We start from the raw sequence: 11,341 nt of genomic DNA on the forward strand, positions 1-11,341 counted from the left end.
CAAATATCTATACCTATAGGCTACACCGGGGCGGGCAAACTTTTTGGCCTGAGGGCCGCATCAAGTTTTGTAAATTGTATGGAGGGCCGGTTGGGGAGGTGTTGTGGCCCAGCCCCCACCTCCTATCTGCCCCCGCCGCCGGGACCCCTGCCCCATCCACACCCTCCCACTCCCTGTCCCCTGACTGCCCCCGGACCACTGCTGCCCCATCCAACTCCTCCTCTCATTCCTGATGGCCCCCCGGGACCCCTGCCCCATCCAACCACCCCATCTCCCTGTCCCCTGACAGCCCCCAGAACCACTGCCCCCGCTGCCCCATCCAACACCCCGCCACCCCATCCAACCCCCCCTCCTTCCTGACTGCCCCCCCCGGGACCCCTGCGCCCATTCAACCCCCCGTTTCTCTCCCAACTACCATCCACCCCCCCACCCCCTGACCACCACCCTGAACTCCCCTGCCCTCTATCCAACACCCCCTGCTCTGTGCCCCCTTACGGCGCTGCCTGGAGCACTGGTGGCTGGCAGCGCTACAGCTGCGCCACCTGGCTGGAGCTGGGCCACGCTGCCGTCAGCACCACCACACAGCACAGAGCACTGAGGCAGGCCATGCCCTGCAGCTGCGCTGCCCCAGAAGCTCACCGCCCTGTCGCCCAGAGCACTGCACCGGCGGCAGAGTGAGTGAGCTGAGGCTGCGGGCGAGGGGGAACAGCGGGGGAGGGGCCGGGGGTGAGCCTCCCGGGCCAGGAGCTCGGGGGCCGGGTAGGACTGTCCCGCGGGTCGGATGTGGCCCGTGGGCAATTTGCCCACCCCTGCATTACGTTGTTTTAATAGGAATGTGATAATAGTGCAGGGAGGGGGCAAACTTTTTGGCCTGAGGGCCGCATCCGGTTTCGTAAATTGTATGGAAGGCTGGTTAGGGGAAGGGTTTGTGGCCCGCCCCCACCTCCTATCTGCATTCCCCTCCCGGGACTCCTGCCCCATCCAACCCCCCCGTTCCCTGACTGCCCCGCTGGGACCCCTGCCCCATCCACACACCTCCGCTCCCTGTCCCCTGACTGCCCCCGGACCCCTGCCGCCCCATCCAACCCCTCCTCTCATTCCTGACACCCCAGGAGCTCGCTGCCCAGAGCACTGTGCCGGCGGCGGAGCGAGTGAGCTGAGGCTGCAGACGAGGGGGAACAGCGGGGGGGGGGGGGGGGGAGGGGTGCTAGCCTCCTGGGCCAGGAGCTCGGGGGCCGGGCAGAGCAGTCCCGCGGGCTGTAGTTTGCCCACCCCTGGGCTACACTGTCAACTAAAAGCACCATGCTTTCAACTTTTAGTCTGTCATTTGTGTGCTGGCATTTTCCCCTGGTAATTTTTAGGATGGCTTCCTCAAGAAATGTCAAAATAGTGGACACATGAAGAAAGCAATTGATGACTGGTGTCCTTCACATGCTAAAACATACTATGGATATGCTTGTTGTAAACCTAACAAAAAATAAGCGAGTTATGGATTAAACAAGGACCACAGCCAGGGATTAAGAGAGCAATTCTAATCTAAAAAAGTGACTGAAGATGGCACTTTTTTACTCAACAGATCTGATCCCTGTGTTCAGAGTCAAACATGCTTACCTTGGCAATTAATGTAAGCTTATTATTATTATTATTTTTACACCTTAGTTGACAGTAAAATTTGATTTCTACATGTGAATAGATGAATTATTTACTGACTTCCAAATTGTTACACTTGTGCAAATGCAAAGTAAACAGTAGGTTAGTATAGATGCAAGTGAATTCCTACTTAAGCCTACAGGACGTATTACTGTTGCTGCACGAGAACAAAAACAGTCTGATTCTTAGATTTAAAAAAAAAAAAAAAAAAGTCTATCAGCCTATGATCTTTCTACTTGCAAACTGAGGATACTTGAGATAGAGTAAGTAGACAAGCATAGAACCTCATAAGGCCACTTTTAGAGAGTTATGTTTGACAGTCAAATCATACTTGAATTCATTGTGCAGTCTCTGGAATCATACAATTCTCAGACATACGTCACTCAAGCAGGAAGAGAGAAATTGCAGGCCAAACAACCAAGTCCCAGATGAGCAAGGCAGAAATGTATCACAAGTAAAATTAATGAAGCTCTGGAGGAGGAACATGATACCTCAGTATCCCCAGTGGCATTAAGTGGGTGGGGACAGATTGGCCTACAAAGGCCACTACTTTATCATGAAGGGGAACTGGTGGTAGGAGGTTTAGCTCCTAAGTCAGCAGCTGACACTCAACAGCTCCTACCTCCTCCTAGTACTGCAGGAGAACAGCAGTCCCAGGAAGGAGAGGGAGTCTATTTGAGCAGCAGCTGCTATAGAGGAGAACTTCTTTCAAGTGCAGGTCTTCATCCACCAATAAAAGGAAATGGAGTGGGCGAAGTGTTGGTGATGAACTGATGGGGAAGAATTAAAAAAAAAAAAAAAGAAACGGTAGGAGGAACAGAATGGGGAAGGGGAAGGAGGAGAGGGTAAGATTTTAGAATCCCCCTTATTCAAAATTGTGGAGGAGAATCCTCCCTCCAGAAAGGTAGATTCCTGATTACAGCCAGAGGCAACAAAATAAATTATGTTGACACTGACCATGCAATCGGCCCAATTAAGCAGCAAGCCCTGTTTAGCAGGGTGCAATTAGGTACAGTAGTTTTTCCAAGCAAGCCACAGAACATGTTTTCCCGCGAATCCTGTTGGGAATGCAGACAGTTCAAGAAGTTCTGCCATTACACTCAGATAACTTCATTATTCATTCCAAACAGCCACTATTGGTCTATTAATTTGTATTTGAAATCCATGTGAGGGGGTATACAAACCCTACACCAGGGTGGGGTAAGAATCTGCTTTGGGCTACAATTGCCCCACCCCACCACATTTGCATGTCATGCAAGGACTGCAGGAGTTAAAAGGAGGGACCTCCACATAGAAGGGGGGAACCCTGGGCAGAAAATAGGCTGTTGAGCTCACCAGCTCCCAGAGAGAGAGAGAGAGAGAGATCTGTCAGCCAACACAGCCTCTACCCCTGAAGAAAGGAGAACAGAGATCATCTGGGCTAAGAGGGAGAAAGACATAGTTATACTGGAGACCCAGTGAACTCTGGAGTGTATTGTGATACTTCCAAGGCTCTCTGAAGTCAAAGAGACCAATATCCTTACTGAAGCTGCCTACAGGTTCTCGTTTTTCTTTTATGCTTTTATTTAGCCTCATTTGCTGACTCTGGACTGGCTTGATTGTTTCACCTGGGACCCTGAGAGGGGAAGAAACATTCAGAAAACCTTGAGCAGAGGGCAGTATGATGGCCCCTCTAGATTGAGGAATTCTACAGCACCCACAGGAGTGAGGATGTATGTGCACTCCCTATGTAACTCCCTAAAGGGGAGCTATGCCAAGGTCAGATTCATGACAATGCAGTTATTACATTTATGTGTAAGCAAAGATTACATTAAAAACCATCTCTGCAGTTTCCATTAAATTTACTTACTATTTTCATAGTTTTGAAGCTGGTAAGACCACACCATCCTTTTAAAGCATATATTCCCTTTTCAGTAAGAATGTGATGGTTCATTTAATTGTCCCACAAAAAGGTACAGCATAAAAATATTCAGGTGGCAAGTGAACAAGTTATATAAAATATATGAACTCCTTCTCTGACTCACCATCCTCCCAAAAATATTAGATTGCTTTCCCCTTTGACAGAGTCATGCAGAACCAGTGCAAGCACGTCGCTGGGGTCTCCAACCCAAAGACCCACCTCTAACAATTAGATCAATTACTTAGAAAATGATGCCCCTTCCCAAAAAAGAACTAAATATGCAAGTACCACGCTAATAAGAGTGTTATCACACCTGAATTGAACAGCTACAACTTTGACAGTGGCACTGGATTTTTTGGAACCTTACCTTCAAGTATTGTTTGCTTGAGATAATACTTCCTCAAAACTTGCTTGTGAAGTATTAGAGACAACACTAGAGCAAAAATTGACAGCCTGTTCTCCTTAAACAGTATCTGCATGTCTTGGTGACAAACAGAATACTAACCACTAAAATCTACTAACCACTAGCAAGTAGGAAACATTCACTAGTAAGTGTGGGCCCCCTAAAGCATCTTTTGGCATAATTTGGACTATGTTGAAAATTAAGTTTATAGCCTTCGTGATTGTGAAGATAGCCTTCCAAATGTGAATGCAGTGTAAGTGATACAGTACTGCTTTTCTTTGCTCACAAAGAAGTCCTATTCTTCTGCTTCTACTCAGGTAGCTTTTCCAAGCAACTTCAGAATCAAACAAACAATGCTAGTAAACGTCACAGCTGTTACCCAGAGCCAGGGAAAAGCTGTGAAACTTACAGTGTCAGTTTCACACTTCAGATGCTCAGAAAAGCTATTAAACTGCAGCAGAATCAAGAACTAGAATTATTCACATAGAGAAGCCTAAAAAACAGAGGCTGAAAGGCAGCAAATGAAAGAGCGCCCTCTGCTTACAGCAGCCAAGAGACTGGATAGACATGCCCCCTCTACAGCTAGGAAGCTCTGTAGTGGGAGAGCGACAGAGTTCCTTTGCCTTTTCAGGAGACAGAGGTAAATGGTGGTACCTCAAGTTTACAAGAAATGTATCAAACTCTGCTTACCAAAGATAACGGGTGTTACCATTGTAGGGCTTGAAAAATTTACGAACACATCCAGAAAACCAAACCCATTACTGTCTCACAATGTTCAGGGCCACCCAGAGGATTCAGGGGGTCTGGGGTCTTCGGCGGCGGGGGTCCTTCCGCTCCAGGCCTTTGGGGCACTTTGGCGGCGGGTCCCAAAGCGAGTGAAGGACCTGCCACCGAACTGCCACCAAAGACCCGGAGCGGAAGGAACCCTCGCTGCCGAATTGCCGCCGAAGACCCGGAGCGGAAGAAGCTCTCGCCGCCGAATTGCCGCCGAAGACCCAGAGCGGAAGAAGCTCCGGGTGTGTTCGGCGGCACTGAAGGACCTGCCGCCGAAGACCCGCCGAAAACTCTTGTGGGGGCCTGGGGCAAATTGCCCCACTTGCCCCTCCGTCTGGGAGGCCCTGACAATGTTCAAGTCTCCCCACCACTCCCCAATACTAAATGACTAGAACTGGGACAGGAAGGTTTTTCATCTTTAGAGAAAATGATTTTAAATGTAAACAGCTAAAATGTGTTCCAATATCACAAAGTTATGCCTATAATTACCTTGAAGTATCAATCACTTATGACAATTAAGTATTAGAATAATAAAAATCAATTGTTTGACACCTGTTCTTTTCAAAGTAATGCTAAAAATATATACATTTTCTCCCTAACGCCTCAATCTGGCTCTATAATCTTAAAAAAACCCATAAAATTATTAATCACCAGAAAACCAGTTTCTCCTATGTGTACAAAAGCTTTTCGAGGGGAAAAAAGTAGTATACGTCAAAGCCCCATTAAAGACCAAACAAACATAAGGAAGAATTGTAACAAGGTTTCTCACTCTTAAAGCTCATGACCAGGTATTGCAGTACACAGAGTAACACTGCATATTACTTTAGCCCCCTGCATTCATAGTTCAGACACAATATGGATGGCAGAGATTAATGAAATAAAGCACTGATTAAGATTACATTTTATACCAGAATCTCTTATTTTAATAGTTACTATTAACATGCTTAAGAATGCATACATACATGAACCTTTCACCAAAGCATTTCATGCTGCTCAGGTTTCAGAAAAATTCTGTTTCACCAATTTCTAGCTAGCTTACTAGGACTATGAGTTCACCATTAACTTCTAATGTATTAGGGGATTCACACTAAGTGCAATTAAAAAACCTCCCCAAAAGATACCAATTGCACAAAGGCAACTAGGCTTTAAAATGTTGTACATAATAGGTGCCAGCACTTTCGTCAAGCCTCAGGCCACATCTACACTATGGGCACTACAGCAGCATAGCTATGGCACCATAGCTATGCCATTGTACTCTGGAGTGTAGACACAGACTACAGCAACAGAAAGGGATTTTCTGTCACTGTAGAAACTCCACCTCCTTGAGTTGCAAAAGCTACGTCAACAAACATTCTTTTGTCAACCTAGCTAGGTTTATGTTGAGGGCTAAAACAACTACAGCACTCAGGGGTATGGAATTTTCACACCGGATTGCAATGGCTATGTTGACCTAAGTTCTAATTTGTCCAAAGACAGCTGGACAAATTAATGAGTGCAACTGTATGGGAGGGCTGCTTGTGATGGAAGGAGGCAATGCTCAACAGCCCTGAGGGTCACTTCTGATTTATGTCTTAAGTTCCTAGAAGCTCATGTCCCCCAAAACATTCTACAGGGGAGGTTAGATCTTCTTCCTCTGATGCATCAGTGATAGCCACGACTGAAGATGGGACATTGAACAAGGATGGCCAGGGCTCTGAAGTAGCACCAAGCAGTCTCTGTCTCGGGTGCTTGGCTGGCTGGGTCTTACTCACATGTTCATGGTCTAACTCATCACAATATGCAGGGTCAGGAAGGAATTTTTCCCAGGTCAAACTGGCAGTGACTTTAGAGGAAGGCAAAAAACCCCACAGTGTGTGGGTTCTGCTCACTTGCTAGTATTATCTGAGTATATCTCATTTAATTATTTCCCTATCATTGTGGGGCCTTGAGCACCAATGCATCTTGGTCCCTCCTATTCTCTACCTGTGGCATGTAATAGTTTAGTCCCCTGTGGGCTGTAATACCTTGATTTAATTTCAATTGTTGGAATTAGCATGTAGGTGCTGGTGGTTATGATATCTAGGTGGTCAGCCTGAGTATCTGGCCTTAAACTCTATGACCAGACCTCAGGCAAGAAAGTCCCCCTTTGTTCCCACTCAGCAAGAGCTGTCAATACAGCACTTCAGAGTTCCACCTCCATCAGCTCCTGGCCTATGGCAACCTAAAGCCCTGGGACATCGGAGTGCTTATAACCCCATCTATGCCTTTCCCCACTCGTGTGGAACCACTGGACAGAAAAGTTTTCAGATGAGGAAATGGTCATTTTTAATCCCCATCCCCTCATAGACTCTTGGATTGCAGGAAGTGAGCTTGTGTCCCCTTCCTTTAATGCTACTCTCTGCTTCCCATTCAGTAGCCGCTACTTCTAAGAGCTTCCCTTCCCTCATAGCTGTTTTAATGGTGCTATAATAAGAGCAGCAAGCTACACTGGGGGGAGGGGGGGAGAGAAACGGGACAGAATACCTCTGAGAAGTGGTTGCCAGGCAGGGAGCAGAGAGCTGCCTTGTAGGGAAGGAAGATATTTTACTCCATGCAAGGAGGCCCAACCAATAAGAAAACACTAGTAAGAAAAAAAGTAGGAAGTATATGATGATGAACTAAGGGTAGAGTGGGTGTGTTGCTCTTTGCAATACCCCTCTTCAAGACTACTGGGAGGAGGTAAGGGGGAAAAAATCCCCCTTCCAAAAGAGACTGAAGTCCAAGAAATGCACAAGCTGGGAGAAATCATTTAACAGCAGGCAAGAGTTCCACTGCTATCAGGGCATGTAGTCCTACATATGCAAATACAGCAACATTATAGTGTCACATTATAGGGAACAGAGCCATCAATCCAAATAGCACAAAAAAGTGTATACCTAAAACAAGGTAGTTAACGTCTAGGACGAACACACCCATAGCATTATGATGAATGCAACTACAAAGCTCATACAATTTGAGGAGGAATCTGTGTTGATCCCCTTCCTGTCAGACAGAAAACCCCAGTACTGCCCTTATACCTGAGATAGCCTCAGCCCCTGTTACTCCTTGGCAATGCTGCCCCCCGTCCCTCCCCAGCGCCAGAAGCGCCCCCCCCCCACCTGCCCAGAACCCGAGTAGTCCCCGCACTTCCCACCCCCCGGCACCTCCCCCACCCCCCAGCCCCAACACTCCCCTCCCGACACCGCACCAACTGCCCTACCCGGAGACAGCCCCCTCCCCCGGCAACCCCCTCAGCGCTTCCGCCCCCTCCCCACAAGACACCAGGGCTCCCATCCCCACAGGGAGCTCCCCGCCCGCCCAGGCCCGCTCACGGCGGTGCCCCGTACCCTTGTGCTGCCGCTAGCCCCGCTGAGCCTGAACGTCCTCCGCGTCGGATGCTCTCAGCGGCAGCCGCCTACTTCCAGCCCCGCCCGTCGCTTCTCACCCTGCCGCCCCGAGCTGCCTGCTTCCCAGAAACCCAATAGGACCTGGAAGAACAGCTATCATTGGCCGCTGTGCGGCACGTGCTATCCACCTTCCTATTGGCTCCCGTGCACGCCACTCTCCGAGCGAAATGCGCCGCTGATTGGTAGATTCTCGGAGCAATCAGTAGCTAGACACCTGCCCGCGGGCTGAGGTCGGAGAGAAGCCAATAGAGGGAGGGCGGGCGAGCGACGGGCCGCGGGCGGGGGGAGGGGCGTCGTTGGTTGTCCGGTAGCGGCCGCCTAGCGGACGTGTGACGCGCCCTTACGGAGCAGCTGTAAGCGGCTGGGCCGAAGCCCCTCGGTGCTTTGCTGGTGGGAGGGCGCCCGCCGCTGAGCCAGCCGTTACCGCTCCCCCAGCGCCACCACAGTTCCGCATTGCGCCCCGTCCCACCAACCGCCCCCCTCCTGCCACAGAGCCACAACGTGCCGCAAAACCTCATCGCCAGCCATACACCAAGTCCCCCCACCGTCCACGCTGCCAACCCAACCTCGCACCATGGCCCTGACAACTTTACCACAGCCCCAAATGCCTCCGCTACAACTCAGACCCAAGCCGGCACCCTGCCATTGCATACAGTCCTCCCAGCTGCACTGTGTCCTCAAACCCCACCCCATCCACACACAGCCAGTCCCACCAGCCTACCTGCCAGCTGCCACCAGATAACTGCCTACCGCCACTTCATGGCCCTGCCGTTCACCCCACAATCCCAGCTAGGGTTGCCAGGTGTCCAGTTTTCGACCAGAACGCCCCATCGCAAAGGGGCCCTGGCGGCTGTTAAAAGTCCAGTTGATGGCGCAGCAGGACAAGGCAGGCTCCCTGCCTGCTGTGCGCCGCGTGGCTCCTGGAAGCAGCAGCACGTCCTCCCTCTAGCTCCTACGCGTAGGGGCAGCCAGGGGGCTCCTCATGCTATCCCCGCCCCAAGCACCACCCCCGCAGCTCCCATTGGCCGGGAACCGCAGCCAATGGGAGCTGCAGGGGTGGCACCTGTGGATGGGGCAGCACACACAGCTGCCTGGCCACACCTCCCTGTAGGAGCCGAGCCGGAGGGGGACATGCTGCTGCTTCCAGGAGCTGCTTGAGGTGCCAGAGCCTGCACTACGATCCCCTCCCATGCCCCAACCCCCTACCCCAGTCCTGATCCCCCTCCTGAACCCCAAATCCCTTATCCCTGGCCCCACACCAAAGCCTGCACCCCCAGCCCAGAGCCCCCTCCCACACACTGAACCCATTTCTGGCCCCATCCTGGAACCGGCAACCCTGTCCCACACCCCAACCCCCTGCCTCAGCCCGGAGCCCCCTCCCACACCCCAAACCCCTCATCCCTGGACCCACCCCAGAGCCCGCACCCATTCCCGCATCCCAACCCACTGCCTCAACCCGGAGCCCCCTCCCACACCCTGAACTCCTCATTTCTGGCTCCACCCCAGAGCCTGCACCCCCAGCCAGAGCCCTCACACACACCCCGCACCCCAAGCCCCTGAGTCAGCCCAGTGAAAATGAGCGAGTGAGTGAGGGTGAGGAGAGCAATTGACGGGGGGGGGGGGAATGAAGTGAGCGGGGGACGGGGCCTCAGGGAAGGGGCGGGGCGAGGGCTCTGCTGAGGGGCGGGGTAGGGGGCAGGTCAAGGGTGTTCGGTTTTGTGCGAGTAGAAAGTTGGCAACCCTAATCCCAGTCCGCCTGCCACCGCACCATAACCCTGCCATTATGTCATAGCCCTGCACAATGGAGCCACTCTTCTGGTACACTCCAAGGTTCCACCACCTCCTCTTGCACCATTATTCCATTTTACAGAACCGTGGTCTTGCCATCATGTCACACACCATACCATTCACCATAAAACACTTCTCACTACTGCACCGTGACCCTGTGGATCACATCATGGACCCACATCCAAACACCACCAGACTGTCCATTCTGTGCACCCTTAGTTTGGCCCTCTAGCATATTTGTAATGTAATGCAAGTTTTAATTACATGATCAGATTACTATTCTTTTCCAACAGGACCCTGCTTCATTCAGGGTTTACCTAATTATTATCTATTAAAAAAATTTTTTTTCCTCATTGTTCAGTGTGTGGTCCCAGGCCTTATTTATTGCACACTATACAAACCCTGCTCTAAACACAGTATTAAATTTCTTCATGGACCTTTCTATGATGCTTAGCACTAGGGAATTTTTCAACAAAACATATTTCCATCTGAAAATGCCAATTTGTTGAAACCCAAACAGGTTCAAGTCTTTGCTCTGCCTGAACAGCCCAGGTAACTAGCATAACCACTGGGCTGTTGGCTATTCTGGGGTGGTTTCTCTCCTTTTCAGTTTTGTTCTGATGCAGGATCAGAACAAATTTTGAAATCTCTAACTATTTTGCTAAATGGAATTCTTCTTTTCTAGCCTGCTGTACTCATCACTACAGTGTCTGCGTACTTTTCACACTCCATTTTACACACAGGGAACTGAGGCACAAAAATATTAAGATGATAAATTTCCACTAATTTTGGGTGCCCAATGAGGCAAATTCTGCCCTGTTACACCAGAATAACTCAGTGTTTACACTGGTGTAACTGAGAGCCTAATTTGGCCCACTGTGTATGAGAGCGTCAAATTATTTTTGCAGTTTTTATATTAGTTTCCCTTTAACACCTTATTTCTCTCCCTCTTGAGATAGGCAAACAGTGTAGGATTCATTTAATGTGGGTCACAAATTGAAGCCTTCATTGTCCCTTTGCAGAGATTAGCACGGACAGACTTTGAAATCCTGTGGCACTTGTCAAAGATCTAGAGCAGAGTACTTTTTTGGGAAGGAGGGAGGGCTTTCTAGAAACAGTATCCTCTTCTATACTTCTCATGAGGCAGTGTTCATGTTGGATTGCTCTATTTTGATCTTTAAGGCCCAAATGAGATTTCAACATGAATGCTCACCCATGAGAAATATTGAGGTGGCTGCTGTTTCCAGAAAATTCTACACCAAAAAGTTCTCCTAGGAATTAAGTTAAAGCAAACTACCAAACTGGGATGGAAGAAATCATCTCTATGAGGCACATACTCAGTGAACACAGTCTTCAGGACAACCCAAAAAAGGCAGAAGCTATTTTTCAGCTGGAAACCCCGTACGACAAAGTAGCACTTGA

General features: G+C 49.8%; 1 protein-coding gene across 1 annotated transcript in view; it reads right to left on the reverse strand.

Moving 5' to 3' along the window:
• FAR1 (fatty acyl-CoA reductase 1) overlaps window positions 1–8,169 on the reverse strand; it is an 82,476-nt gene extending 74,307 nt beyond the window's left edge. The window contains exon 1 of the mRNA XM_065403501.1: window positions 8,072–8,169. The gene's annotated coding sequence lies outside the window, so the exon portion shown is untranslated. The remainder of the gene's footprint in view (window positions 1–8,071) is intronic.
• Window positions 8,170–11,341: the final 3,172 nt, after the last annotated feature.

Source organism: Emys orbicularis, chromosome 4 (assembly GCF_028017835.1).
Source record: "Emys orbicularis isolate rEmyOrb1 chromosome 4, rEmyOrb1.hap1, whole genome shotgun sequence".
NCBI lineage: Eukaryota > Metazoa > Chordata > Testudines > Emydidae > Emys > Emys orbicularis.